General features: G+C 47.0%; 1 protein-coding gene across 6 annotated transcripts in view; it reads right to left on the bottom strand.

Moving 5' to 3' along the window:
* The window catches only part of CARD11 (caspase recruitment domain family member 11), a 108,089-nt gene extending 104,119 nt beyond the window's left edge, over positions 1 to 3,970 (bottom strand). For 4 of the 6 annotated variants that reach the window (XM_082600549.1, XM_082600545.1, XM_082600546.1 and 1 more), the window contains exon 1: positions 3,694 to 3,970. The gene's annotated coding sequence lies outside the window, so the exon portion shown is untranslated. The remainder of the gene's footprint in view (positions 1 to 3,693) is intronic. The other 2 variants (XM_082600544.1, XM_082600543.1) reach the window with 1 other exon arrangement.
* Positions 3,971 to 27,446: the final 23,476 nt, after the last annotated feature.

The raw sequence follows: 27,446 nt of genomic DNA, 5'->3' as shown, positions 1-27,446 counted from the left end.
CTGGACCAGTGAAGACAGAGTGCTTTTGCCAGAGGCAGGAGCAGGGACCCTTCATTACCCCGCGGCACTGGCCCATTACACCAATCTGACAGCGACCGTTATATTCTCAGAGCCCTGAACAAATCACAACCAAAAAGGTGAGCCCCCCTGGAAATAGTCACCCCATTAAAACCACTGACCCACAAAGCAGGAGCTGCTCAAGGAGACTTTGGGGGAAGGTGTACGGGGCGTGTTCCTTGCGTGTGAAGCGCACAAGCCGTGTTCTTCCCATGTGCCGTGGCACGGGTGAGGAGGGTGGCACCTGGGAATATGCCAATCTAATTTTTCCTTAGCAGAAAAGCGGTTTTAAGGGGCTTCCTTGATAGTCTTCTTTTCCTTTTCTTTCTGTTCTCGTATTTAAATCAATTCAAAATGCTCCAGACCTCCTGGATAATGCAGTACATCTACAGGGTAGATTTCCTTCAATCCTCTCGGCTGCTCTGGAAGATTAGGACTGCAGAGCAGGAGACTAAGAAAGGAAGTCCACCCGCCGCGGGGTGGGGAAAGCCGCACTCCGGCCCCAGGTCTGGACCTAAGCGTCCACCCTCCCCGGATCTCAGGAATAACAGCAACGGGAAGAATATGGCACAGCTCGAGTTTTCTCATTTTATGCTTGGTGTAACTGACAAGACTGAAAAGAATCAGTATTAACATCCTGATTTCACTGGGGAGAGATGTCTCCCAGAGAGCTGAAGGGATGACAGGCCGGCCCAGGTGGGCAGTCACGACTGGAAGCCGCGTCTGGAACATAGCCCGAGACTCCTTCCCACCCCCCGCCTCGGCCTCCGATCCAGAAGGTGGACCGTGGACCTCCTGAGGCCTTTCCCCCTCAATCTGACCTCTTTTAACCCAAGCTTCACAGATCTGGTCACGCTCTACGGTCGGGGTGGTCATCTGAGCTTTTTGGCCCTCGCGGGACTTCACCATCGGCCGGATTACCAGGAGGCACTCCCTGCCTTCAAGGCCAAGGGTGGGGACAAAGCAAGAGAGAACGGAAGGCAGTTTTATGGGAGGAGCTCCGTTTATCAGCATCTGGTGTCCCTTTTCACCATAATCACCTGAGCACTGGGACTCGATCTGGCCCTTCACGCATGAAGTGCTATAATCAGCAAACCAGGCACCGCAAGGTTTCCACTGGAAAGGTGGAGAAACGCGTGTCGGAAAGTGGAGAAGTCAGTTGGGATGTCGCCCCACCAGCACAGTCTCAGCCTGGAACCTTCCACCGACTGCTGGGCTCCCTGAGTCCCACCATCGCCCACACTCGCCTCCTGCCATCCTTCTTTCCCTCAATCCTTGTCTCTAGTTTGAGTCTCTGCCACCCTCTGGTCATGGCAACACGACTGTAGGGCCTGAACTATTTAGGGGAGGATGTCTGGGTCTCTAGTTCCTTCTGTGTGTCCCCGACGGTACCTGGTACAGTGTCACCCAGACAGTGTCCACTGAGTGATTCAAACAAGGGCCACCACCTTAAGAAGAAGAGTTAGGTTTACAAGTCATTTTAAAAGATCACATAGGGACTTCCTTGGTGGCGCAGTGGATAAGAATCTGCCTGCCAATGCAGGGGACACAGGTTCGATCCCTGGTCCGGGAGGATCCCACATGCCACGGAGCAACTAAGCCTGTGCGCCACAACTACTGAGCCTGCACTCTAGAACCGCGAGGCACAACTACTGAGCCTGCGCTCTAGAGCCCGTGAGCCACAACTACTGAAGCCAGCGCGCTTAGAGTACAGGCTCCGCAACAAGAGAAGCCACCGCAAGGAGAAGCCTGCACACTGCAATGAAAACCCAACACAGCCAAAAGTAAATAAAATTAAATCTTAAAAAAAATAAAAAATAAAATAAAAGATCACATAAAGGAATAATGGATAAACAAACTGTGGTCCATCCACACAATGGAATATTATTCAGCCTTAAAAAGGAAGGAAACTCTGACACCTGCTACAACATAGATGAACCTTGAAGACACGATGCTCAGTGAAATAAGCCAGTCACACAAGAACAAATACTGCAGGATTCCACTTCTATAGGGTCCCTAGAGGAGTCAAATTCATAGAGACAGAAAGTAGAAGGGTGGTTTCCAGGGGCTGGAGAAGGGGATGGGGAGTTGTTGTTTAAGACAGAGTTTCAGTTTGGGAGGACGGAAAGTTCTGGAGATGATGGTGGTGATGGTTGTACAACAATGTGCATGTACTTAATACCCCTGAACTATACACTTCGAAGTGGTTAAGATGGTAAATTTTATGTCATGTGTATTTTACCACAATTAAAAAAAAATCACACAAAGGAGCATTTGTACACAGAGTCAGGACTGTATGGGCTGGTGGGGCTAAGAGACTTCCTTTTTGATATGGGTGCTAATAAAATGCACAGACATCCAAACCATTTTGCTGGGATGTGATGAGGCTGAATCAGTCCCAGGCTCCCTTTGCCCTCTGATCAGCCCCGGCCCACAGCGGGGACCATCATTTCTTTACAGCGGCCTGAGAAGTGGAGGTTCAGGGCAAGGACACAAGTGGAACGCTGTGGCTAAATTCCTGTCCTCGCATTAACCTACGGCTCGGGCTCGGGACTTCCGGCACCCAATAACCACAGAGGAGGCACCCAATAATCGCCCAGGGATGGACCAACGTTTCTTTCCTTCCTTGGGAGGCTGGTAGCCTTACACTTTCAGGAGAGGTGGTAAATGTCAGAAGAAATTCTTTCCTACCACAAATCAAAGGTTTGGGGGCAGGCTGGGCACAGATGGGTTTGGTCCACAGGACCAGGTTTGTGGGGATGGTCCTCTGCTGACACTCTGCAGACCAGGTGCCAGGAAGCTGGGAGCTCCGACACACGCCCCCGTCAAGCAGGCCCTGCTCCCTGCACCGTAACTGTCTCCCTGGGGCCCCTCCAACTGTTCTCTGAACTCTGAAGGGACAGAGAAGCCCTCTCCCCTGCCTGTGCCCAGAGTTCAGGAGACCACGGGGGGCCGGGGGGGGGTCAGTGTCACGGGGGTGGGGACTTCAGGCACGGGGCCACTAGGACCTCATCCTGGCTTTGCGGGGAACCTGGGCCCCTCCTGGTTCCACACTCTCCCCGTGGGAGGGGCTGTCCTTCCCTCTGCCCTCCCCTGCCCTGCCCTCCCCTCCCCTCCCAGGGGCTCCACCTTCTCGGGAGCCTCCGAGTCAGGCCCGGCTGTGGTCTGGAAACTTCCTGTCCTTTCAGGTCTTAGAAAAGTTCTTTTCCTCCTTCTGGGGCAGGGGCACCGAGGGGCGCCCTGCCGGGCCCGCCCCCCCCCTTTCATCCCTTTCTTCTCTGAGGGGCTGGGGACTTTGCCAGGCGGGGCCACCCAGAGACAGACGGTCCGAGAGGAACTCGGAGGCGGGATACAGGGAGGTGGAAAGTGGAGATAAAGTTTTCCAAAGGCAGGCGGGGAGAGGGAGATAGAGATGGAGCCAGAGGGGAAAGGGGGAAAGAGATGGTGAGAGAGGGATGGCGGTCCGGCAGCGGGGGACCAGAAAAGCGAGCCCCTCCAGACCCCCGCACGGCGCCGCGACTCCGCGCCGCGCGCCGAGGACCCCGGGCCCCCCGCGTGCCCCCTGCCCACGACCGCGCCGCCCCAGCGCGCCCCCGCCGTCCCCCGTGTCCCCACCCCCGCGTCCGCCGCGCCTACCTGGGCCGCTCATGCTCCGCGCAGGCCGCCGTCTTCCCCCCGGGGCCCCGGCCCTCGGTCCCCGCCGCCCGGACTGTCCGAGGGGCGCAGCCGACCCAGGGGCTGCAGGGCCGGTAGGGGGCCGCGCGCCACCCGGGCAGCAGTCCGGAGGCCAAAGGAGGCAAAAGAGAGAAAAAAGGAGAGAAAGTGTGTCACAGGCTGGAAGGGGGAGGGGAATGCAAAACCCGACAGGAAATGAGACTTAAAAAAAATGCAAAAGGTTAGAAAAAGAGATAAGGAAGAGGGGGAGGGGGAGGGGCGGAGCCTGGGTCCCGGCCGCGGGGAGGGCGGCGAGGAGATGGGGCGGGAGAGCCGGGCCCGGGGCCGCGAGACCCCGGCAGGCCCCGCCCCGCGTCGCGTGAGGCTGGACCCCTGCCTGGGCCGCAGGCCCCAGCCGGCTCCGATACCAAGGCCACCGAGCCCGGCTCAGAGCCCAGAGCGGCCGTGGGAAGGGACACCCCCTTGAAGGCTCTCCAGGCTCTGCGTGGGAGGGGGGTTGGAGCAGCTGCCCTCTCGGAGGAATTGGCCCCGTTTTGAAGAACTCCCAGAGGCGTCACTGCGATCTGCGGGGGAGGCTTTTCCCACAAAGAAGTGGGAAGCAAGGGATCCTGCAGCCTTGGGCACCCCCAGGGCTCTTCTCTCCCTCAGCCTCTGTTCTGGAAGCTTCCTGGGGCTCGCCTGGCGGTCAGCACACCTCCGAGGGCCGCACACACCCCTCCTGGACCCGTGATGGCGACAGAGTCTGTCACCCCACTGCCTCTGACCCTCCGCACCCACCCTCCCCCGCCCAGTGCTCTCAGACTCAGCACCTGTAGGGGAAATTGTGACTTCTGGATGTCATCGGTTTAATAATTTGGCCCCAAAGCTGCGGCCCGGGCCCCTGGGTGTGTTACTCTCTCACAGGGCTGTAAGTGGGGGGAAGGTCCCAAGGGTTTTTCTGAATTATGAACTTAAAAATCTGGGCCAACCAGGCTCATCCAGAGAACTCTGGGTTCTGCTCATGTGCCGGTTTCCCCAGCCCCTGCACCTCTCCTTCTCCTCTGCCTCAGTGACCCCTGACTTCTGTCCATCCTGCACCTCTTGGTTCCCCCATTACAGCTGGAGAACATTCCCTCCTGTTTCGTGTTGTAAGTTCTTTGAGAAAAGTTCCTTGAGCTCCTGGAGGGAAAGGCATTCAATAGATTAAGCAACTAAGCACGAAGATCAATAAATGATGGTGCTGTGGTCCAAGCACAGGAGACTAAAATCTTGGCGGTTTTGAGGGGTGCAGTTGATGGATGCACATGGGCCAGGAACTAAAGGAGACATGAGTTTGCTGTCTGCACAGCATATTCAAAAACTCAATCAGGAACCAGAGAGAGAGAAAGTTCCTAAAATAAATGCCAAGGCCCACAGCATCCAGGTCCTCCATCCTCAGTGACTCGCTGGGGACCTGGGTGGAATCTCTCTTGCACTTGGTGAATCTTTAAATCAGCCCGTGCAGTTTTGAAGGGGAACTCTGGTTTTCCTCATGCAGGGTACAAAGTGCAGGCAGGCCTTAAATCAACAACAAAAACTGATAGAAATTCTGCAAAAAAGCTCGATGAATGTTCATGAAGTGAACACACCCAAGTTACCAAAACAGAGAATTTTGCACCCCAGAACTCCCCCTGACGCACCCCTACTTGTCAGCCCCTCCCCCCCACCAAGGATAAACCACTTTCTGACCTCCAGCAGCATAGGTCAGTTTCGCCAGGTGTCTTGTCTCTAAAGGTCAGAAACTTTATATAAATGGAGCCATCCATAGATTCCCTTCTGCGCCTAGCTTCTTTCGTTCAATATGATGTTTTTCAGATTTAGCCATGGGATTACATGCAGGTATGGTTTGTTGAAGACATGTTGTCTCTTTTCCTCCCCAACACCTTATTAGACTTTTTAAACATTGGGAAGAGTTAGAAGGATTGTATAGTGAATACCCATATATCCCACCACCTGATTCTAAAAATGAACATTTGCTATATTTGCTTTATCACATGCATACCATCTGTCCCCTCTAGCCATCCATCCTTCTTTGTTTTTTTGATGCATTTCAAAGTTGATGACATCAACATACTTCACCTTTAAATACTTCATCATGCATATCATTAACTAGAGAGCTTTTTTAGGTGAAATTTACCTACAGATTTTAATGATATCATGAAATGAGTTTTGACAAATGTATACACCGTGTAACCCCAATCCCTGTGAAGATATAGAACTGTGTGGTCCGGTATGGCAGCCACTACCCACACTTGGCTGTTGAACATGTGGCCAGTGTGAATAAGGAACCGTATTTTAAATTCCATTTAATTTTAATTAAAATCTAAACACTGCTACTCAATTCTGTTATTGGAAAACTTTTAAGTATGTTGGGAGCATCCTGAGTATATTAATCTGCTTTTTCAACTGTAAATTTGATAAAAGCTCAAAATACAGGTGAAGTATTTTCAAGGAAAATTGAGGTGTTGTAAGTGTAAAAACTGCACCAGGCTTTGAAGACATGGTATGTAAAAAGGAATGCAGAACATCTCACTCATAATTTTGATATTGATTGCATGTTGAAATAATAATATTCTGGATATGTTGGATTCAATAAAATATACTATTAAAATGAATTTCATGTTTCTTTTTTAATGTTGCCACTAGAAAATTTTAAATTTTACATTATATTTTTATGGGACAGTATGGATATAATGTAGAATGCTACCATCACCCAGGAAGTTCCCTCCTGCCCAGGCATGCCCTTTTTTTTTTTTTACATCTTTATTGGAGTATAATTGCTTTACAATGGTGTGCTAGTTTCTGCTTTATAACAAAGTGAATCAGTTATACATATACATATATCCCTATATCTCTTCCCTCTTGTGTCTCCCTCCCTCCCACCCTCCCTATCCCACCCCTCTAGGAGGTCACAAAGCACCGAGTTGATCTCCCTGTGCTATGCGGCTGCTTCCCACTAGCTATCTACCTTACATTCGGTAGTGTATATATGTCCATGCCTCTCTCGCGCTTTGTCACAGCTTACCCTTCCCCCTCCCCATATCCTCAAGTCCATTCTCTAGTAGGTCTGTGTCTTTATTCCTGTCTTACCCCTAGGTTCCTCATGACATTTGTTTTTTTTTCTTAAATTCCATATATATGTGTTAGCATACGGTATTTGTCTTTCTCTTTCTGACTTACTTCACTCTGTATGACAGACTCTAGGTCTATCCACCTCATTATAAATAGCTAAAATGAGATATCATCTCACACCAGTCAGAATGGCCATCATCAAAAAATCTAGAAACAATAAATGCTGGAGAGGGTGTGGAGAAAAGGGAACCCTCTTGCACTGCTGGTGGGAATGTGAATTGGTACAGCCGCTATGGAGAACAGCATGGAGGTTCCTTAAAAAACTACAAATAGAACTACCATATGACCCAGCAATCTCATTATTGGGCATATACCCTGAGAAAACAATAATTCAAAAAGAGTCAGGCATGCCCTTTTAAAACTTGATTCTTCTGTGACCCCAGGGCGAAGGTGTTTTGAATGTCTTTGAAGGATGATGGTTCGAGACTACAAACTAAATGCAAACATTCACCTCCCTTTTTGGAAACCTGCTGGAATGACAGCAAAGAACAGTGGGCGATGAGTTAATCCAGGTGCCAGGAAAGTAAGCGAGTGGACAGGTGAATAGAAGGCAGGTGAACAGAAGCCCCAGCTCAGAGCGGGCAGGGGAAAAGGCAGCAGCAAAGATGGGAGTGGTTCTCTCACTGGGAACCCCACAGATCTGTCAGGTTTGAGGGTAGGGCAGGGCGGAATGCGGGGCAGACATTGAATGATGGATGGATGGAATTGCTGAGTGTAGAGTACCCTGGGCGCTCCCCGCCTCTGACCTTCCACTGTGCGCCTTAAGCTTCTCCCCCAGGCGAAGCCAGAGAAGTATTTCTAAGGAAACCTGCTCCGAGGGAGGGTCAAGGGCTCTTGGAATGAGGGCAGCGGCCCAAGGAGACCCCTTCCCATGTGACATTTAGCAGAAGGGCGGCCTGCCTAGACCTCGCTCTGCCCGGGCCCCCTGGGGCAGTGCTGTCTGAACTGTCTGTAGTGAGAGACACCCTCCATCCCCCACAGCCTTAGAAAAAATTCTGATCTGTTACAGACTGATACTTTTGTAAAATATAATAAAAATGAATTTAGAAAATCGATTTAAAAATAAGATGCTCGGGCTTCCCTGGTGGCGCAGTGGTTGAGAGTCCGCCTGCCGATGCAGAGGACACGGGTTCGTGCCCCGGTCCGGGAAGATCCCACATGCCGCGGAGCGGCTGGGCCCGTGAGCCATGGCCGCTGAGCCTGCACGTCCGGAGCCTGTGCTCCGCAACGGGAGAGGCCACAACAGTGAGAGGCCCGAGTACCGCAAAAAAAAACAAAAAAAGATGCTCAAGGTACAGGCCCGCTGATCACGCTTGGTTATCGTGTCAATGTCAAAACGCTGTAAAGGTTTCTGAGTTCTCAGTCTTGATTTCTGTTCTCATCGCACTCGTCAAGGACTAGCGCGCAGGAAGACACGGGTCCACGGGCCAGATTTTGCGTGGTGCGGCCCTGGAGGGAAGGCAGCCTGCTGGGGCACCGCATCTGCCCTGAGAGCCCAGCCAGCCTCTCGACGAGGAGGTCGGGAGACATCAGTCACCCTGGGCCTTCGCAGAGACGGGCAGAAACCAGCTGTTTGAAAGTGAGGGATCCAGATGAACAAATAGAACCACTGTCTCCCAAGGGTGGAGAGGAAACGGGCATCACTGGGAAGGGAACAGAGTATAATGATCCAAAAAACCCTCTAACGAGTGTCCTCGGAGAGATGCAAGCAGAAATCACATCCATAAAATAGGAACAGATTGCTATGAAACGGGCTGCCTGAAGAAAGGACAGTTCACGGAAATTAAAAATACAATTGACAAAATAATAGGAAAAATAAATAAAATTTAATAGAAGGGCTGGAAGAAGATGTCTGTCGAGTGTGTCTCTTGGGCTGGAAGCCAAAACAAATGAAACCCACCAAGACGGGAAAAGTGTGAGAGAAAAGTTGAGACATAAATCATCAACACGAAAAGTTCCTTGTCCACTTAGAAAGCGTTCCAGGCAGGAAAAGAGAGAAACTAGAGGGAGGAGTTAATCATGAAATGATAATAATATTTGCCAGACCTGCAGAGTGACATGATTCTCCACAATGAGAGGGTCCAGTGAGAAGCAATGTGATAAATAAAAAAAGACCTGCCTCTAGATACATTCTCATGAAATTTCAGGAAAGAAAAGGAAAAGATGGATAATGAGAAGATTCTGAGACCTTGTAGGAGGGGGAAAAAAAAGCACACTGATGCCGAGGCTCAAATGGGGCTCAGAGTTCTCATCAGCAACACCGGATTGTCTTCCAGCAAGGAGATAATGAAGTAATGCTTCAACGTTCTCACGAAAACTTACTTTAAATGTAGAGTCCTGTATTCAACCAAATTTTTGATCAAGTGTGAGAGCAAAATAAACACATTCTTAGACATGCAGGGGCTTTGGAAATTGATCCCCCAAGCACTTCTCCAGAAACACAATTACTTTCCTTTTTTTTTTTTAACTTAAAAAAAAGTGTTTGTTATGGGAAGTTTCAAAAATAAACAAAACTAGAGAACATAACATAATGAAGTCTCATGTACCCCTAAGTCAGTTTCAACAATTATCAACTCATTACCAATCTTGTCTATGCTCCAACACACTTCCCTCCATTTCCAGATTATTTTGAGTCACATCCCAAATATCATATAATTTCATCTGTAAATATATAGGCATATATATGAAAAGAAAAGGATACTTGAAAAACAAAACAGTGACTTCCCTCGTGGTCCAGTGGTAAAGAATCTGCCTTACAATGCAGGGGACATGGGTTCGATCCCTGGTCGGGGAACTAAGATCCCACGTGCCACAGGGCAACTAAGCCCACGTGCCACAACTGCTAAGCTCACACGCCTCAACTAGAGTGCCCGCGTGCCGAAAACTACAGCGCGCACGGACTCTGGAGCCCGCGCCACAACCTGAGAAGAGAAAACGCCATAACTAGAGAGAAGCCTGTGCGCCACAATGAAAGATCCCACATGCCACAACAAAGATCCCATGTGCCTCAACAGACCAAAATAAAATAAATAAATATTTAAAAAAATAAAAAAGTTAAAAAAAAACCACCCATGGAATGTATACTACCCACAGAATGTAACAGTAAGGTATACTGTGGACTCTGGGGGACTATGATCTGTTGTTGCAGGTTCATGTACTGCTCTGATGGGGAATGTTGATAAAGTGGGAAGCTGTGCATGTTGCAGGGGCAGGGGAGAAGAACAATTACTTGAGAAGGTACTACAATGAAATGAAAAAGAAATCTAGGGAAGAGGAAGACATGGGATCCGGGAAAGAGTAAAATAAATCCATGAAAATAATAAAAAGGAATAGCAACTATGCAGGAGGCCTAAAAAAAAAGAGTCAGGATGTATCTGAGCTTTCAGTCAGATCTTCGCCACCCGAAGAACTGGAAAGCACTGTGAAGTTACTGGATTGGACAAAGTATGACGTCAGATGGATCTGAAAGGCGTATTTGGTGAAAAATGGTCATTTCTAAGGGACTGAACTAGGAAGGAGCAAGGAGGGTCAAAGGGTCTTCACTGGATGTCCTTCTATACCAGAAACGGTGTATTTCCATACTGTGTAATTCTTTTATAATAAAAATAAATCATGTCTACAAGAAACGGGTGGGAGAACCCAGGAGGGAACTGATCAGTTTAGTTCCCATGTCTCCCTGCGTTCAAGTTATGATCTGAGCCCCTGCTGGGGTCGCAGTGTCGCTCACACCACCGGATGTATGTTCAGAGAAAACCTCTATTGTATCTGGAAGTTATCTTGTCTTCCTTCTGGGCCCCCCCTCCACGTTAGTAGGAGAAATAAAACTTGTAGCTCTATCTGCCTTAAAATATAGCCCAATCCAGTAACTTAACAGTCCTTTTAGGTTTTCTGGAATAAAAATGTTTAGTCTCTCTTACGGCCGCCCCTCCCTCTGTGTTCCCCACAAGATGCACCCGAGTGTGAGGGAAGAAAGTGGCTTGGAGGACCTGAGGACCACGAGGAAGATGTCTCTTTCTTGCCTGGTTGCCCCTCACCCTGCGGGAATTCAGGGCTGACCTCCAGCTCCAGTAGGGTCCTGGTCTGCTTCCCTCTTGACTTGGGTGAGCATCTGCCGTGGTCTTACCCAGCCCGAAGGCTCCCTGCCGCCTCTGCTCTGGGGTCTCCTCAAGGGCTGTAGCAGGCTCTCACTCGCCATCCGGGCCACCTGTCTCGGGGGAGCTTGGGACGAGCTTGGGAAAGCCCAGGCTACAGGTCTCTCTCCGCAGGACAGGCTGCGACAATCAGGTTTCGCAAGGGGCAGACCCACACCCACGCCTGAGAGGGGTCCTTTTGTGCAACTATTGGAAGAGCACCAGGAGACCCCACTTTCCCAAACGTGGGGCGGGGTGGGGCTGAAGGGGAAGGTGATCCCAGCTGGAGTCTAGCCTGATCCCTCTGGGAGCACTGGAGCTTGGGGTTGATTACCCACTGCCTGAGGGCTGCCAGGGGGAGGTGCGTGTAACAGGGCTTCTCTCAAGAGGGGGTCACCTTGAACCAGCCTCTCAGAGACGGAAAGGGCAGAACAGCAGGGAGCCGTGTCTCAGCTGCATAATTGGAGGCAGGTCATGAAATCAGTTCCGTTCCTGGAATTGCCAGCTCTGTTTGCTGTGCCCCCCCTTTCTCACTCTTGGTCCCCTATAGGTCTCAATATGTCTGCCAAACGCTCCCCAACTTCAGTTTTCCTCCCCGCTGAAAAATTTCAGCTGTACATCGCAGCTGCAGAGTTTTCTGAGCCCCAACAGGAGATCAGAAACGGGAAAAATTAGAGATGCGTTTTACCCGGCGCCAAATCTTAGCTCCGGTCACAGTGCTGTGCTTTGAGTTGTTTCTGTGTTGCCTTGAAAGCCAAATGCAGTGAGACCCGGAACGCAGGGCAGGACGTGGTTCTCTCCTCCCCTCTCTTAAAGGACCCCTCCTCTGTGGGTGCTCCCCCTCCGGCCACCCCTCCCCTCCAGAGAGCACTCTCCCCCTGTGAAGGCTGCCTTCACCGCCCAGAAAATCCTTCCTTATCAGGGGAACAGTCACACGCTTGGGACAGCAAAAAGGTATTTCACAAACTATTGATCCGAGAATGTATTGCTTTTTTCCCCGATGCCACCCCTTATTGCCATTCTATGTATTAATACCACACACATCCCCCACAACCCACCCCTACCGCAAAGTAGCGTCGAGAGCAAAGCAGAACCTACCAGGCCTTTAATTATGTTTTACATACTTTATACCTTTATGTTCTTATTGATTTTGCTGCCCCTTCAAGCTCATTCCTCTTAGTTTCAGATTGTTTTAATGCCATCTCCCTACAGAGAGCTGATTCCAGAAAGGCATCAGTGTATCCATTATCCCACACAAAGAAAAGACAACCCACCGAAAGGTCCACCTTTTGGTGAACACCTTAAATGACCCTTGACTTGTTTGTTTTTTAATTCTTTTTTTGTTGGATGTCCCTCTTCATGTGAGTTTTATTTTTTAAGGACAAAAGAGCAACAAATATAAATAACTGTTAAGAGCAAAGATCATAGTTCTTTCTAAAATGAGGATCACATTTATTTATTTTTCTTCTTCTAAGCATGGCTTAAATCCAGGAGGAAAATGTCCCCATCTGTAGGCTGGTAATGTACGTTCAGTAGTTTTCAATTGCTTGAGTTATGAAATATGATGAAAGCCATCTAAATATCTCATGGGGGAAAGATACCTTGAATTTCACTCTAAAAACAGTACAGTGGGGAGACATTTCTGCATGAAATGTGCAAAATGATGGTGGGCCCATTGTTGCAATGAGCTTAGGGCTTTTTGGTCTAAGCCCAGGAGGGCAGGTTCAGGATGGGCCCTGGAGGCGCCATCTTGTGCAGGAGGCAGATGTCGAGAAAATGTAGAATCATCCCAGTCACTGCACGCTCCTGCATCCTGTCCATTTTTCCTCTCCAAGGGGATGGATGACAGTCTCTGAAACTTGACCGCCATTTTTTTTCTCGGTTAGTCAGCGTTAGGGTAATTGGCATCCATTTTACAGTGTGGTGTATGTGCTGGCGCGCTATATAAATAATGAATAATCTCAGTAATGACCAGAAATGTGTGTGAGCAATTGCATCGAGCACATACTGGATGCTTTGTTTGTCTTCACGGACTGTATTACCAGCATGCAACTTTGAAACGCTCTGGGTTACCAGAGGCCTGAAAGGTGCTCCATCAAGTAGGAGGCCGTTCCTCTCTGCACGGACCTTAAGAGTGGCCCAATATTTGCTTAGGTTCCCCCTGTTTGAAAATGGAAAATATTTAGCTCTGCTCATCCATCACCATGCCTGCCAATTGCTTTTTTCCCCTTCCCCTTGCTTTTAGAGAAAGCAACTAGAAACACCCAAGCAACATAAATGGCTCTGAGCAACTAGAAACACCCAAGCAATATAAATGGCTCTGAGCAACTAGAAACACCCAAGCACACAACTTTGAGCAGGAAATTCAGGGCTCATTAAAAATACGAATGTTGTAACTTATAGAATTGGCCGCTTTAAACACAGTCGTCTACACACCAGTGGTTCTCCAAATGTTTTATAGTAGTCGGGGTGTTTATGAGGCATCTCTCAATATCTATCTGCATATCACACTTCAGTATATTTCCCCAAGGTCCAGCTGGGCACGGCATTCACAAGACCACTCCAGCCAATGAGGAGGAAGTCAGCCGTCCATGACTGATGTGAAAAGCACCTGTCACTTTATCAATGTCGACACCAACGTGTGACAATTGTGTTATGACTATTTAGAAGAATCATATGCATTTCTGCGCACGCATATATGCTATCCTTTTAGCTTAAGCCCTCGAATTGTTTACATTCTATAAAATTAAGTGCATTGTTATCTACTTGGAACTTAACTGTGCATAGAGTGTTTGGAAGATTTGTTTCTCTGACCTTTGATTTTCTTAATCAAAGAATTGTGTCCATTGGAAATGTTTGTACAGAAATGGCTGAGTTGATTGTGTAAGAACATGGAGAAACTGTACCACTGCTAATAAAAGGTTAGTTGAGAGAGCAAATAGGAGGGGAGGAAATGTTCCAAGGAGGAAGAAAGAAACTTTCTTTCTTTGAAGAAAGGAAAGGATGGCTGGAAGTGAGAGCAAGAATGAACCACTCTAGGGTTGATCGTACAGAAGCAAATGTTGGGAAGAACCAATAAGGTTCAAAACTATTCAGCCCAAAGGACCGAGGCCACGAGATAAACACACCAAATAAATACACTAACCACTGCCGAGGTGGAAGGGCTTCGTCTGGCATACTCTGTGAGCCGCCCGTCCTGAGAGCTGTAAGATGGGAAACGCGCGGAGCAAAATCAAAACCAAACCAAACGAGAACAACCAACAACCACACACGTACACACAACATGTGCCAGTTATGTATTCCATACATACACATGTTTTTTAAATTTTTTTAGCATTGGCTTTTGTACTTGGGGATGCTGAGATTAAATTATGAAATGGTCCATAATGTTAAAGTACGTGTTAAAGTACATGACTAGATACGTGAAATATATCAATATCTTATTGATAACTATTAAGATCCATTGGGCTTGCATATATTACTCTGGGTACAGCTAGTTTCTTTAAAGTGTGTCCTTTCAACCATTTATGACATGTCCAACTCCCAGTAGCACCAGCTTATCTGATACATGGAGCAGATCATTTTTAACAATCTCCTCTATATTTCAGAATTATTTTCAGTAATAATTATACTAGAATCAGTAACAATCATTATTTGTTTGTGTTTTGGTTTTAAAACAATGATCAGTTATAAAAGGAATGAATTTAAATATTAAAGATAGTGTTCAAATTCAGGTAAATATTTCATATATGAACCAAAATTTGTACTTACCCCCCCAAAAATTATAGCTTGTGATCATGCGGGCTTTCATATCTGGCTTCTTTCACTTAGCAAATTGTTTTCAAGGTTCACCATGTCGTAGCATGTATCAGTATGCCATTCCTTTCATTCCCAAATATTATTCCCTTCTGTAAGTACCCCACATTTTGTTTATCTGTTTATCAGTCAATGGACATTTGGGTTGTTTCCACTTTTTGGCTATTATGAATAATACTATGAACACTTATGTACAAGTTTTTGTGTTGACATGTGTTTTCATTTATCTTGGGTAGATACCTAAGAGTGGAATTTCTGGGTCATATGGTAGTTCCATGTTTGACATTTTGGGGAACTATCAAATTCTTTTCCAAAGCAGCTATACCATTTTGTATTCCCACCAACAGTGTGTGAGGCTTCCAATTTCTCCGTTTCTTTGCCAGCACTTGTTACTGTCTGTCTTTTTTAGTACAGCCATTCTAATGGGTGTGAAGTAGTATCTCATTGTGGTTTTGATTTGCATTTCCTTAATGACTAATGATGTTGAGCATCTTTTTATGTGTTTGTATATTTTCTTTGGAGAAATGTCTATTCAAATCATTTACCCATTTAAAAAGTGAGGTTGTCTTTTTATTATTGATTTGTAAGAGTTCTTTATATATTCTGATCCAAGTCCTTTATCAGATTTATGATTTGTAAATGTTTTCTCCTATTTCTGGGTTGTCATTTCACTTTCCTGGTGGTATTGTTTGCAGCACAAAAATTTTAATTTTGATGTAGTCCAATTTATTTTTTTCTTTTGTTACTTGTGTATTTCATGAAATATCTAAGAAATCATCGACTAACCCAAGATCACAAATATTTACTCCCATGTTTTCTTCTAACAGTGTCATATTTTTAGCTCTTACATTTAGGTCTGTGATACATTTTGATGTAATATTTGTATATGGTGTGAGGTAGAGGTTCAAATTTATTCTCTTTCACCTGGATATCTTTTTGTCCCAACACCATAATTAAAAAGATAATTCTTTCCTCATTGAATTGTCTTGACTCCTTTTGTCAAAAATCAATTGACTATTAATTAGGGTTTATTTTTGTTTTTTGTTTGTTTGTTTGTTTGCTGTACGCGGGCCTCTCACTGTTGTGGCCTCTCCCGTTGCGGAGCACAGGCTCCGGACGTGCAGGCTCAGCGGCCATGGCTCACAGGCCCAGCCACTCCGTGGCATGTGGGATCTTCCCGGACCAGGGTACGAACCCATGTCCCCTGCATCGGCAGGCGGACTCTCAACCACTGCGCCACCAGGGAAGCCCAGGGTTTATTTTTGGATTCTCAATTTTATTTCATTATCCATAGGTCTATCCTTATGCGAGTGCCACCACTTCTTGGTTATAATAGCTTTGTGGTAAGTTTTGCAACTGGGAGGTGTGAGTTTTTCTACTTTGTTTTTAATTTTCAAGAATATTGAAATATTTTTGGACACCCTGGGCCCCTTGGATTTCCATATGGGTTTTAGGGTCAGCTTGTCAATTTCTGCCAAAAAAAGGAGATTTTGTCAGGAATTGTGTTGAATCTATACATCAGTTTGAGAAGTGAGAACATGGGATGTCTTTCCATTTATTTAGATCTTGTTTCAATGATGTTTTTATAGTGTTCAGTGTATACGTTTTCACTTTTTTGTTAAATTTATCCTTAAGTATTTTATTCCTGTTGATGCTATTGTAAATGAATTGTTTTCTTAATTTTGTTTCCAAATTGTTTATTGCTAGTGCATAGAATTACAATTGGTTTTTATATTGATCCTCTATATCTCAATCTTGCTGAATTTGATTATTACTTCTAATGTTTTTTTGGTGGATTCCTTGGGATTTTCTATGTATGAGAGCACGTCATCTGTTTGTGAATAGAGATAGGTTTACTCTTTTTATTTCCCAATCTGGATGCCTTTCATTTCTTTATTTCTATTTCTTTGTCTTTTTGCCTAATTGCCTTGGCCAGTCCCTCTGATAGAAGTACCCAAGACAAGTATCCTTGTCGTGTTCCACAGGAACTTACTTTTAAAATGAGCATGTTGTGTAGCTGGGTTGGTGTGTATTGGGGGCAGACTGCAGAACTAAATTAACTCCCTAGGAGAGTACAATATTTGTTAAAGTTCAAGTAATAAAAATGTGCTAATCTGAAGCTCACATATATATTATTAAAACCCAACATGGGAATGTAAATTGGTGCAGCCAATTTAAGGAGTTTCCTTAAAAAACTAAAAATAGAGCTACCGTATGATCCAGCAATCCCACTCCTGGGCATATATCCAGAGAAACCCATAATTCAAAAAGGTACATGCACCCTAATGTTCACTGTAGCACCATTTACAACAGCCAAGACATGGAAGCAACCTAAATGGCTATTGACAGATGAATGGATAAAGAAGATGTGGTACATATCTACAATGAAATACTACTCAGCCCTAAAAAAGAATGAAATAATGCCATTTGCAGCAACACGGTTGCACCTAGAGATTATCATACTAAGTGAAAAAAGTCAGATAGAGAAAGACAAATATCAAATGATATTGCTTATATGTGGGATCTAAAAAAAATGAAAACAAAACCACACAAATGAACTTATTTCTAAAATAGAAAGAGACTCACAGATGCAGAAAACAAACTTATGGTTACCAAAGGGGAAAGAGGGGTGGAGGGATAACTTAGGAGCCTGCGATTAACATGCACACTACTATGTATAAAATAGATAACCAAAAAGGACCTACTGTATAGCACAGGGAACTATACTCAATATTATATAATAACCTCTAAGGGAAAAGAATCTGTGCTGTATACCTGAAACTTACATGATATTGTAAATCAATTATACTTCAATAAAAAAGTCAAAAAAACTCCCCCAAAACCAACAGTAACCACAGTCATTGTTTAGAACTCAGACCAACCAAAGATACTTTTCAGGGGAGAGCAGTTTATCACTGGTATCGTGTAGAATTATACACAATATAATTGTGGCATTATCTTGTGCTGCTGGCACCTTGATAATAGAAACAGACCGACTTTCAGTTGGGTTTCTGTTACTTTACAATTCTCCATGGAGAACATGCCCCCTACTGCCTGCACCCAGGGCGGACGGCTCCCACTGCCCCACCCCTGGCGCACCCGTGCCCATCCCACTTAGCGGCAGTCTCTGAACCCTGCTTTGACACAGTTCTGTCTCTGATGTGCACAGCAGATCACACAGAGGCACGGCTGTGTCTTATCCATTTGTGTCTGCCTCCCCTCCCTGCACAGAAGACCCTTCACACTTGCCTGCTGAGTCGACTGAGACGGTCTGGGGACCGGCTGGTTGGCAGTCTCTGTTCTCTCTCAGCACTGCTCTCGGGGGCCTGTGGGCAGAGGGCACGGGATGACAGTGCTGTAGGGGCTGCGGGGTTGTGTCCGCACCCCCTTGGGGGGAGCAAGCGCATGTGAGGACGACGTGGTTCTGCTGTTACTCACCGTGTGACCCTGGGCCCACGGCCGCGGCTCTTCTGGTTTTTCTTCTGTGAAATGGGGATCAAAGTGCAATCTTGACCTGGTGCCACCACCCAGGGCCCCTCCCCCTTTCGCTGCCCACCTTGGAATGGGAAGACTGTCAGTGTGGCTAGGTTACTGAGCCTTTTGAAGGAATGAGGCCTTGTGAATAAAAAGGGGGAGAAACAACCTCCTTTTATCATTCCCGCCCTCTAGGGGCTCACAGCCTTGAGCTCGTCAAAATATATTTTAAAACGTGTTTCATTTTTTTGCACAGATTAGGGGGAAATGAGGAGGGTATCGTTTCCTTACAGGAGCGCACTATTTCTAGGGAGAAAAGGAATTCTTTTGCAAAGAAAGCGTGTGCTCCTGAAGATGCTGTAAAGGAGAGGATGCTAGCAGGGCCCCACTCAAGGTCCCTGGTACTTCGCCACTCCAGGTACAAAGGCCCTGCCGTTGTCAGCTGCAAATGCTGGGGAACCTCACTGACCCACAGGAGCAGCCCCTGGAGCAGCGCTCAGCAAATAACTGGTGGGGCTGGAGGACAGTTATCCGGAGGCACCCCCTGGCTAGTAGGGTAACTCCAAGGTGTGTTCTGTCTCCGGAGGTCCCAGCAGGACCAGCTCCAGCCGCCCGCCGTGCTTACTGGATCAACGGCAGACCGTGCACTTCTTGCCTTCCCTTTCCCATATCATTTCCTCACTGCCCTGCTGGGGAGTTTGGGGACCACCTCCCATATAAATGACAAGCCCTCGAATCTTTGTTTCAGGGTCCCATTTTGGGGTCCCCAACCCAAGACAGAATGAAAGGCAAAATGAAGAGGGCTGATTGAGGGGCTCTCGGGAACCAGGAGAGGCCAGAGCCACTTCCTTTTTTTTTTTTTTTTTTTTGTGGTATGCGGGCCTCTCACTGCTGTGGCCTCTCCCGTTGCGGAGCACAGGCTCTGGACGTGCAGGCTCAGCGGCCATGGCTCATGGGCCCAGCCGCTCCGCGGCATGTGGGATCCTCCCGGACCGGGGCACGAACCCGTGTCCCCTGCATCGGCAGGCGGACTCTCAACCACTGTGCCACCAGGAAAGCCAGCCACTTCCATTTTTTTCTAGATAATTCATCATCCGCCAGAGTAGGGGGTCAGCAAACACCAGCCCATGGACCAAATCTGCCCTGCAATCTGTTTTTGTAAAGTCTGTGAGCTAAGAGTTGTCTTTACTTGTTTTGTTATGATCTCATGATAGAAGGATGTTTACTCTTAGAGAATCTCACTTAAGTTATTTGCCCTCGAGTTTTATTGAGATATAATTGACCTATAACATGGTATTAGTTTCAGGTGTACAATGTACTGATTTGATATGTGAATATATAGCAAAGGGTCACCACAATAAGTTTAGTTAACATTCATCACCTCACATAGTTAGAAAAAAATTTTTTTCTTGTGATGAGAACTCCAATTGTGCTTCTTCCAAGTTGGTTAGGGGATTTATTTTAAAAAGACATTGACTCGTTCTGCAGGGTGGTGTGTGGGTTGCTTTATAGATGAATGAAGAACGTTGTCTTCTTTCTAACATGTCGGTGGACTTCACCTGGAGATCTCACAGGTCTGTGTGAGAGGCCCTTTGGGAATGTGTGGTCTGGGTCATGTGTCCTTACATTGAGAAGCCAGTAAATTTGCTTTTGGGAAGCTCTTTTCTGTATCTGTGGAAAGGGGATCATAACTCCTACCTCACTGGTCTGTTGTGAGAAGTCGGTGGGGATGGTGAGTAAGCCTGTGATGCGTTTCCTTCCCCACCCCAGTGCTGGCCTTTGACAGGAGGGTGGAGTCAAGCCCACCTTTGTTTGGCTTCTTTAAAGTTTCAGAGCCTTTGGTGAGTGTCAGACATGTGTTAGATGAAAGGCGGTTTATAAATATAACATGTTGCTCTGATGCTAATTAAGCTTTATGCCCAAATTGATATAAATAACAATAATAATTTAAAAGAAGGAAAAATGTGTAGTCTAGGTGAAGGAGTCCACCTTTCCTACCTGAACTGTGGGCGTGAGGACAATGATAGACCCACCTTTCCACCGGAAGGACAGAGCTACACAGAACCTGGGCAGCAGGGGCACAGACCCTGAGAAATTAAGTTCATTCCTGCTGAGAATGAGAACTTGAGGAGTATAAAGCTCTCTGTTCCGGGGCGGGTGATGTTGGCCAACCCTTCTACTCTTCCGGCGCCTCTTTCTCCTACCCCTAGGTGGCGCTCTTTCTCCTGCCTCAGCACCACCCTTTGGTGACTTTGTCCACCACCTCCTTTCCACCTGGACCACCTCCAATGCTCTCCATGGCCAATCTCCCCTCCAAATCCCACCCATGCAAAGGCTACGATTGCACCTGATATTTACTGCACCTTCCTATGTGTCAGCACTGTGCGAGCTCTTTATATAGAAGCTCAGTTAATCCTCACGATAACTTTGCCTCTTGGTTTGGGCTTCCCCAGAAGCTGACACTGAGATGAGGATTTCTGTGTAAGTGGTTTATTGGGGAGGTGATCCCAGGAAACACTGGTAGGGGTGAGGGAAAATGAGGCCAAGAAGGGAAGGCGGTGAACACAGGGTATCTGATGAGCAAGTCACCACTGGGAACAAGAGGACCTCAACCCCATGGGGGATGACTTACAGTGGCATCAGGATAATCTCACCTGGGGACAAAGGAGCTGTTCTTGATATTTTTATTTTTATTTTTTGTTATTTTTGGCTGCACCGCATGGCTTGTGGGATCTTAGTTCCCCAACCAGGGATTGAACCTGCACTGTTGGCAATGAAAGTGCAGAGTCTTAACCACTGGACCGCTGGAGAATTCCCACTGTCCTTTACATAACAGCTCTTGGAGTGTCTGGAAAGCATCCCTTGGGCACAGAGATGCAGGTATAGCTAAGGGGAGCCTGTAGGTGCTCACGAAAATAGTCAGGTCCCAGGGGAGGATGCTGGCTGTGTTTACCTGATTCTCAGAGTGAGTCAGTCCCCATTTGGCAGATCAGGAAGTCAGTGCTGACTGAAAGAAGCTCAGTCATTAGCCCGTGGCCACTGACTCGTAGTAGAACCGGACATTCCCACTGTCCCTCCCACTCCGTGCCCTGTACCCAGCACCAGGAGGGACCGAGTCATATAGGAAAAAGCACAGATAACATCCACGACCAAACTGCCAGCCCCTAGGCCCAGGGCCTTGTCTTTTCATCTTTGGGCTCCCACTGGGCCTAGCTCACACCTTTCCTGCCTGTACCTGACTGTCGAAGCACAGGCTGAATTTGAACTGGCTCCATGTGTGAGGATGGCATGTGAAAGAGGAAAAGTTCACCATCAGGAGGAGAAGATCTATATATGCACAAAATCACGATTCATCCCAGGGGGACGAGCCTCGCAGCTCAATCTTTGCAGAGAGAAGACATTTAAAAGCACGGGTCCACAGTCAAAAGAAATCCAAACGAATTTCATTCCTACGTCATGTTTCTCCAAACATATTACAGGGAGTCCAACCTAAAACCATCACGAGCACTCCTTAAAGCCCCTCCCACTGCCCCTGATCCCCAGCTGCTCCCACCACCCACTCATCCTCCCCCGCAACAACCTTTTCCCAAGCCCTGGCTCTTGGGTCCCTTTTCCCCCCTTCCCAGGCTGTCCTGTAGATAAGATTCCAGCAAGCAAGAATCCTTTCTCTTTAGGTGATGGAAAACGGACCCAGTGACAACAGATTTTTATCAGCTCAAGAGGAGAGAGAATACTTTCTTAATTTGGGCCCCACCAATTGTATTGTGTTGTATAAGAACAAGTCTGGTTGTCTCCAGTTCCTGGGAGGGGCCTTTTAAACCTTTGGAATCTCCCATGTGACAGGAGTGTCTGTTGTTCATGGTAGGCCTCTCAGACCACACCTGAGTTTATGCTAGAAAGATGATGCAGGATGGGGACCCACCACACCAGAAGAACCAACCATGTGATTAGAGGGTGGGGCGCTGAGCCAGCTGGAAATTGAGTTAAACCATGTAACCAATGAATCAAACAATAATGCCTGTGTAGTGAAACTCCAGTAAAAACTCTGGACACTGAAGCTCATTGCCCTATTTGTTGGTAATCAGACCTCTCTGTTTGGGGAGTGTGAAGTGTCTGAGGACATAGAATCTTGCCTTTGGGGTTTTCCCAGTCATCAGCCTATGGGTCTCTTCTTTTGGTTGGTCCTAATTTGTGTCCTTTATAAAAAAAATAGTAATAGTTGGTACAGCACTTTCCTGAGTTCTTGGAGTCATTCTAGTGAATTACCAAACCTGAGGGAACAGTGGGGGCCCTGAATCTGTAGCCAGATGGTCAGAAGTGCAGGTGGCCTGGGGACTCCTGAGCTTGCAGTGTCTACAGTGAGACTGTCTTAACCTGTAAAATTTGACCCAACTCCCCATAGTTTGTGTCAGAATTGCATTGTAATGTGTTTCCTCCTTGTATCGTGGCTAAGAGGATACAATTTAGATGAGCACTTGCCATTTCTGGGTGGAAAAATCACTTTTTAGGGTTTGACTAATTCATTACTCAGGGTCCCAGCTTTTCCCCTTAGAAAATCTTCTGCCCTTCTGTTTTGTTTTCTGTTTTTGATCACAGTGAGGATAAGGGTGGAAAATGATTGCCTGGGGATTGAAAACCAGGCTATAATGAACTGGCAGCCCCAGAGCTGGAAGTCCTGACTGTGTTTCCCTTTTTTTTTTTTTTTTTTTTTTTGCAGTACGCGGCCCTCTCACTGCTGTGGCCTCTCCCATTGCGGAGCACAGGCTCCGGACACTCAGGCTCAGTGGCCATGGCTCATGGGCCCAGCCGCTCTGCGGCATGTGTGATCTTCCCGGACCGGGGCACAAACCGGTGTCCCCTGCATCGGCAGGCGGACTCTCAACCACTGCGCCACCAGGGAAGCCCTGACTGTGTTTCCCTTTTAAGAGAAGATGGGCAGTGAGGGTCAGAGGCCAGATTCATAAAGAATCCTAACCTCCCTCCACACTTTGTGCTACCTAATGGCTCTGCATAAATACTTCCACAAGAGCCAACAAATTAATGGCTCATAAGATCGTTAAAGCCCTGTAAGCAGCAAAGAAATGAGAAAGAAGACCCAATTTGTTTGGTTCAGAGTTATTGGGATCAAGCTGGGTTTGGTTTCTTTTGTTTACTCACTGGTTTCGAAAACTAAATTTCGGGAGGACAGATCCTTAAGGATAAAAGATGCTCCAGTGTACTTGAAACTGTTTGAGAACCAGGTAAAAATGCAATAAACTACAAAATCGATTGTGGCTGAGGGTTTTTCTAATGCCAAGGACAACAGCAGTAGACAGAAGCACAAACTATGGACCACTGATCTTGGCCAGATCATGCCCCACCCTCCCGCAACCAGTTTTCCAGGTCAAACGTCCCCACTGGGTAGACATGAAAGAGAAATGCACTATTTGTGTTTAGAACCTGGAATTTGGGGTTCTTTAGGAATATTCATTTCAGTTATGCAACTAATATTGATTGAGCCTGAATTGTGCCTGGTCCACCTCTGGCCAATCTTGCTGGGAACGTTTTCTTAGAGCTTCCCATAGCTCCGCAGCCTCCCTATAGAAGATCCAGTGAGACTTCAAGCACTTGGGTGTCCTAAAAACCTGTGCTGAAATCATCCGTGTTCCACACACAAACTCTGTGATCTTAGGCAAACTCAATTCCCTCATTTGTAAAAATGCCAATGCTACAACTACTTATAGTGGGTTAAATGGTGTCCCCCCTAAATTCATGTCCACTTGAACCTCAGAATGTAGCCTTCTTTGGAAATAGGGTCTTTGTGGATGTAGTTAGTTAAGGATCTTGAGATGAGATCATCTGTGTTTGGGGTGGACCCTAAATCCAAGGATGAGTGTCCCTATAAGAAGAGGAGAGGATACAGAGAGGCATACCCTGGCACCCTGGGGAAGGCCACGTGAAGATGGAAGCAGAGACTGGAGTGATGTATCTACAAGCTAAGGAACACCAAGGATCGCTGGCGACCACAGGAGCTAGGGTAGAGGGGCATGGAGTGGATTCTCCCTTGGAGCCTCCAGAAGGAACCAGCCCTGCCAGTGCCTTGATCTCAGACTTCTGGTCTCCAGAACTGGGAGACAGTATTCTTCTGATGTCTTACGCCCCCCAGTTTGTGGTAATTTGTTACAGCAGCCTTAGGAAACTGACCTCGTACTCTATACAGAATTATGGCACAGAAAGTGGAAAGATGGACACAAGTGTTTGATCAAGGCCAACACTCAACCAGTGCTAGCTCTTCTTGCTATTCCAGGCATTCTTAATAGGTAACATTGGAGCTATGGGTTGGTATTCAGCTTCATCTATCAGCGTCCCAATGTATTCACTGAAAAAGGTCTTAGTGCATGTCCAACATCGTGCCCTAGCTTGGGCTTTCACTTTTGAGTTTTTTGTTTATCTTCGTACATGTAGTAGACATTGTTGGTGCCTTGCCCACGTGCCCTTGGCAGTCCTCATTTCTATGCACATTGACCCACCACTGGCTTGTAACTGCAGTAGCTATAGCTCTTTCTGAGAGCTCTCTCTGGCTGCTGGCACCTGCTTGGTTTGCACCTGGGACAGAGAGTGGAGCCTCCCAGGAAGGCCTTTTGACCAATGACTGATGAGACTGAATCAATTACCCAGTTCCTCATCCCCCAGCTGGGATGGCTCTGAGGTGGGATCCACAGAGTGTCCCGCTGGCCCTGCAGGACTGAGCCCCAGTTGCCCACAGCACTAAGCTGCTTGGTGACATGCACAGTATTGGTTTTCTTCCTATATTGGTTTCCCGTGGTTTCCATAACAGATGGCCACAGACTTGATGACTGAAAAACAACAGACACTGTTTTCTCACAGTTCTGGGGGCCAGACGACTGAAATCAGTATCTTTGTTTTGAAACCAAGTGTTGGTGGGGCTATGCTCCCTCCAGGGTCTCTAGGAGACACTCGGTTCCTTGCCTCTTCCAGTTTCTGGTGGCTGTCAGCATCCTCGGCATTCCTTGACTTATGGTGTACTTATTCAAAACACAATGGAAAGCCACCAAAGGCCTGGAGGAACGTCATGATCTGATAGATGTTTTAAGAACATCCCTCACTCTGGCTACTGTGTGCAGAAAGCACTAGGAATGGGGGAGGGTGGGAGCAGGGAGGGCAGGTTCAGCTCTTGGGCATCTGGTGAGACAAGCTGGTGGCTGGCTGGAGGGTCACTGGGGCTTTACACTCCATTATGGTCTGAACTGTGTACCCCATGAATTCATGTTTTGAAGACCTGACCCCAGGACCTTGGAACATGACTGTGTTTGGAGAATGGGGTCTCTAAAGAGGTAATTAAGGTAAAATGAGATTGTAAGGATGGACCCTAATCTAATCTGACTATGTCCTTATAGGAAGAGGAGATTAGGACCTAGATGCACACGGAGGGCCAACCACATAAAGATGGGGGGCGGCGGGGAGACAGTTGTCTATAAGCCAAGGAATGGTACTTCAGGAGAAACCAACCCGGCAGACAGTGCAGCCTTGGACTTCCAGCCTCCAGAATTGTGAGAAAATGAATTTCTGTTGTTTAAGCTGCTCCGACTGTGGTACTTTGTTAAGGCAGCCCCGCCCCCCAGCCCCTGCAAACTAATACACACGGTGTTAGCTAAAACCAGGCCAGCCCATGTGGTCCAGGTGCCATCCCTTCCCCTTCTGCTTCCTCCACAGCCTTGCCTTCTCTCTGTCCACAGCTGTCTTTCATGTAGAAGGGCTATATTTCCCATGGACTCGCCTGCTTGCCAGCCAACAAATGCCATCCTCTGGAAAGCCAGGTGGCCTCCTGTCCTCTGCAGCCTGTATCCCAGAATTCTTTTGCACAGTCTATTTCCAGAGAACTCACTCAAAAATTCTGAGCTGCCCCATCCATTGCCCCAAGTCTCCTACACACTTACAGCCATTCCCCAGCAAATGAATGTCACTTCTACATTATAGAGACAGACCAGATTAGCATTTAGCACAGAAAGGGGCTGCTTCTTCCTTTTTGTTTTTTTCAAATCATATAACTCTAAATTACCTTCAATTTCCTAAATGGAATTTGGCTGGAGATTCACTCTGGTGTGGAGTAGTTTGTAGTGAGATTATATTATGTTTGGGGAAAACATTCAAATGACCAAGAGAATTAATTTTGCATAACAGCCAACATATAGCAAGATCCAAAGCCGTAACTCAAAGCCTGCAACCTGCCAGGGCCCCTGGGGCTGATAATGTTTCTTTCAAAATACAGCAGCAAAGACAGTTCCAGGGACCCGTGAAATGCAGAGGTTTTAAAGCTGGAAATGTTGGGTCCTTTCTGTTCCGGCTGTTCCGGCAACAATGCTCATCTTTTCTGAGTAGCTGTCATTTACCATAGGTTCTCTCCTGGTCTTGGGAAGATGAAAGAAATACCAGGCCCAGGGGAGCATCCTGAATGGGTTTTGCTCGGAGGAATCTTTTGAGAATCAATTCCAAGTATTTAAAATATTTGGTGCTGTTTCAGGAGCTCAGCTTATGATAGGATGGAGTGTGTGTGTGATTTTGTGTGTGTGTGTGTGTGAGATTTTGTGTGTGTGTGTGTGTGCTCGCACGCATGTGCTTATCTTTTAAAGGAAAGGATAAGATCAAACGCTTTTTGGTTCTTTGAATCCTCTTCGCCAGGTGGCTTGATCTGTATGATATTAGACTTGTCTGAACATCTGGGAAGGGTCTGACTCGGCCGCAAATTTCTGGTTCTGATTCATTCTTAAAATCACCTCAGAAATAGCCAGGACCTGGCTCCCTGCCCACCTGCATCCTTGTATCTGTTGGCTGTGTCTAAGTCTAACACAGTCCAAGAATATACATTAGGTTGGGAGCCAGGGAACCTACATGTTTTAAGATCTGCTTCTCACTGCCTGCATGGTCTCAGAAATAAACTCCTGTACTCACACACTTGTTTGTGAATGTTCACGGCAGCACTGTTCACAAGACCCAAGAAATGGGAACAACCCAAATGTCCGTCAGTGGATGAGTGGATAAGAAAATTGTGGTATCTCTATACAACGGAATACTACTCATACCTCCATAAAAAGGAAGGAGGTATGATGTGAAGTGAGAGAAGCCAGACAAAAGTAGTCACAGGTT

The sequence above is a fragment of the Mesoplodon mirus genome (assembly GCF_964341445.2).
Source record: "Mesoplodon mirus genome assembly, chromosome: 15".
NCBI lineage: Eukaryota > Metazoa > Chordata > Mammalia > Artiodactyla > Ziphiidae > Mesoplodon > Mesoplodon mirus.
This window is presented reverse-complemented; position numbering and strand designations above follow the sequence as displayed.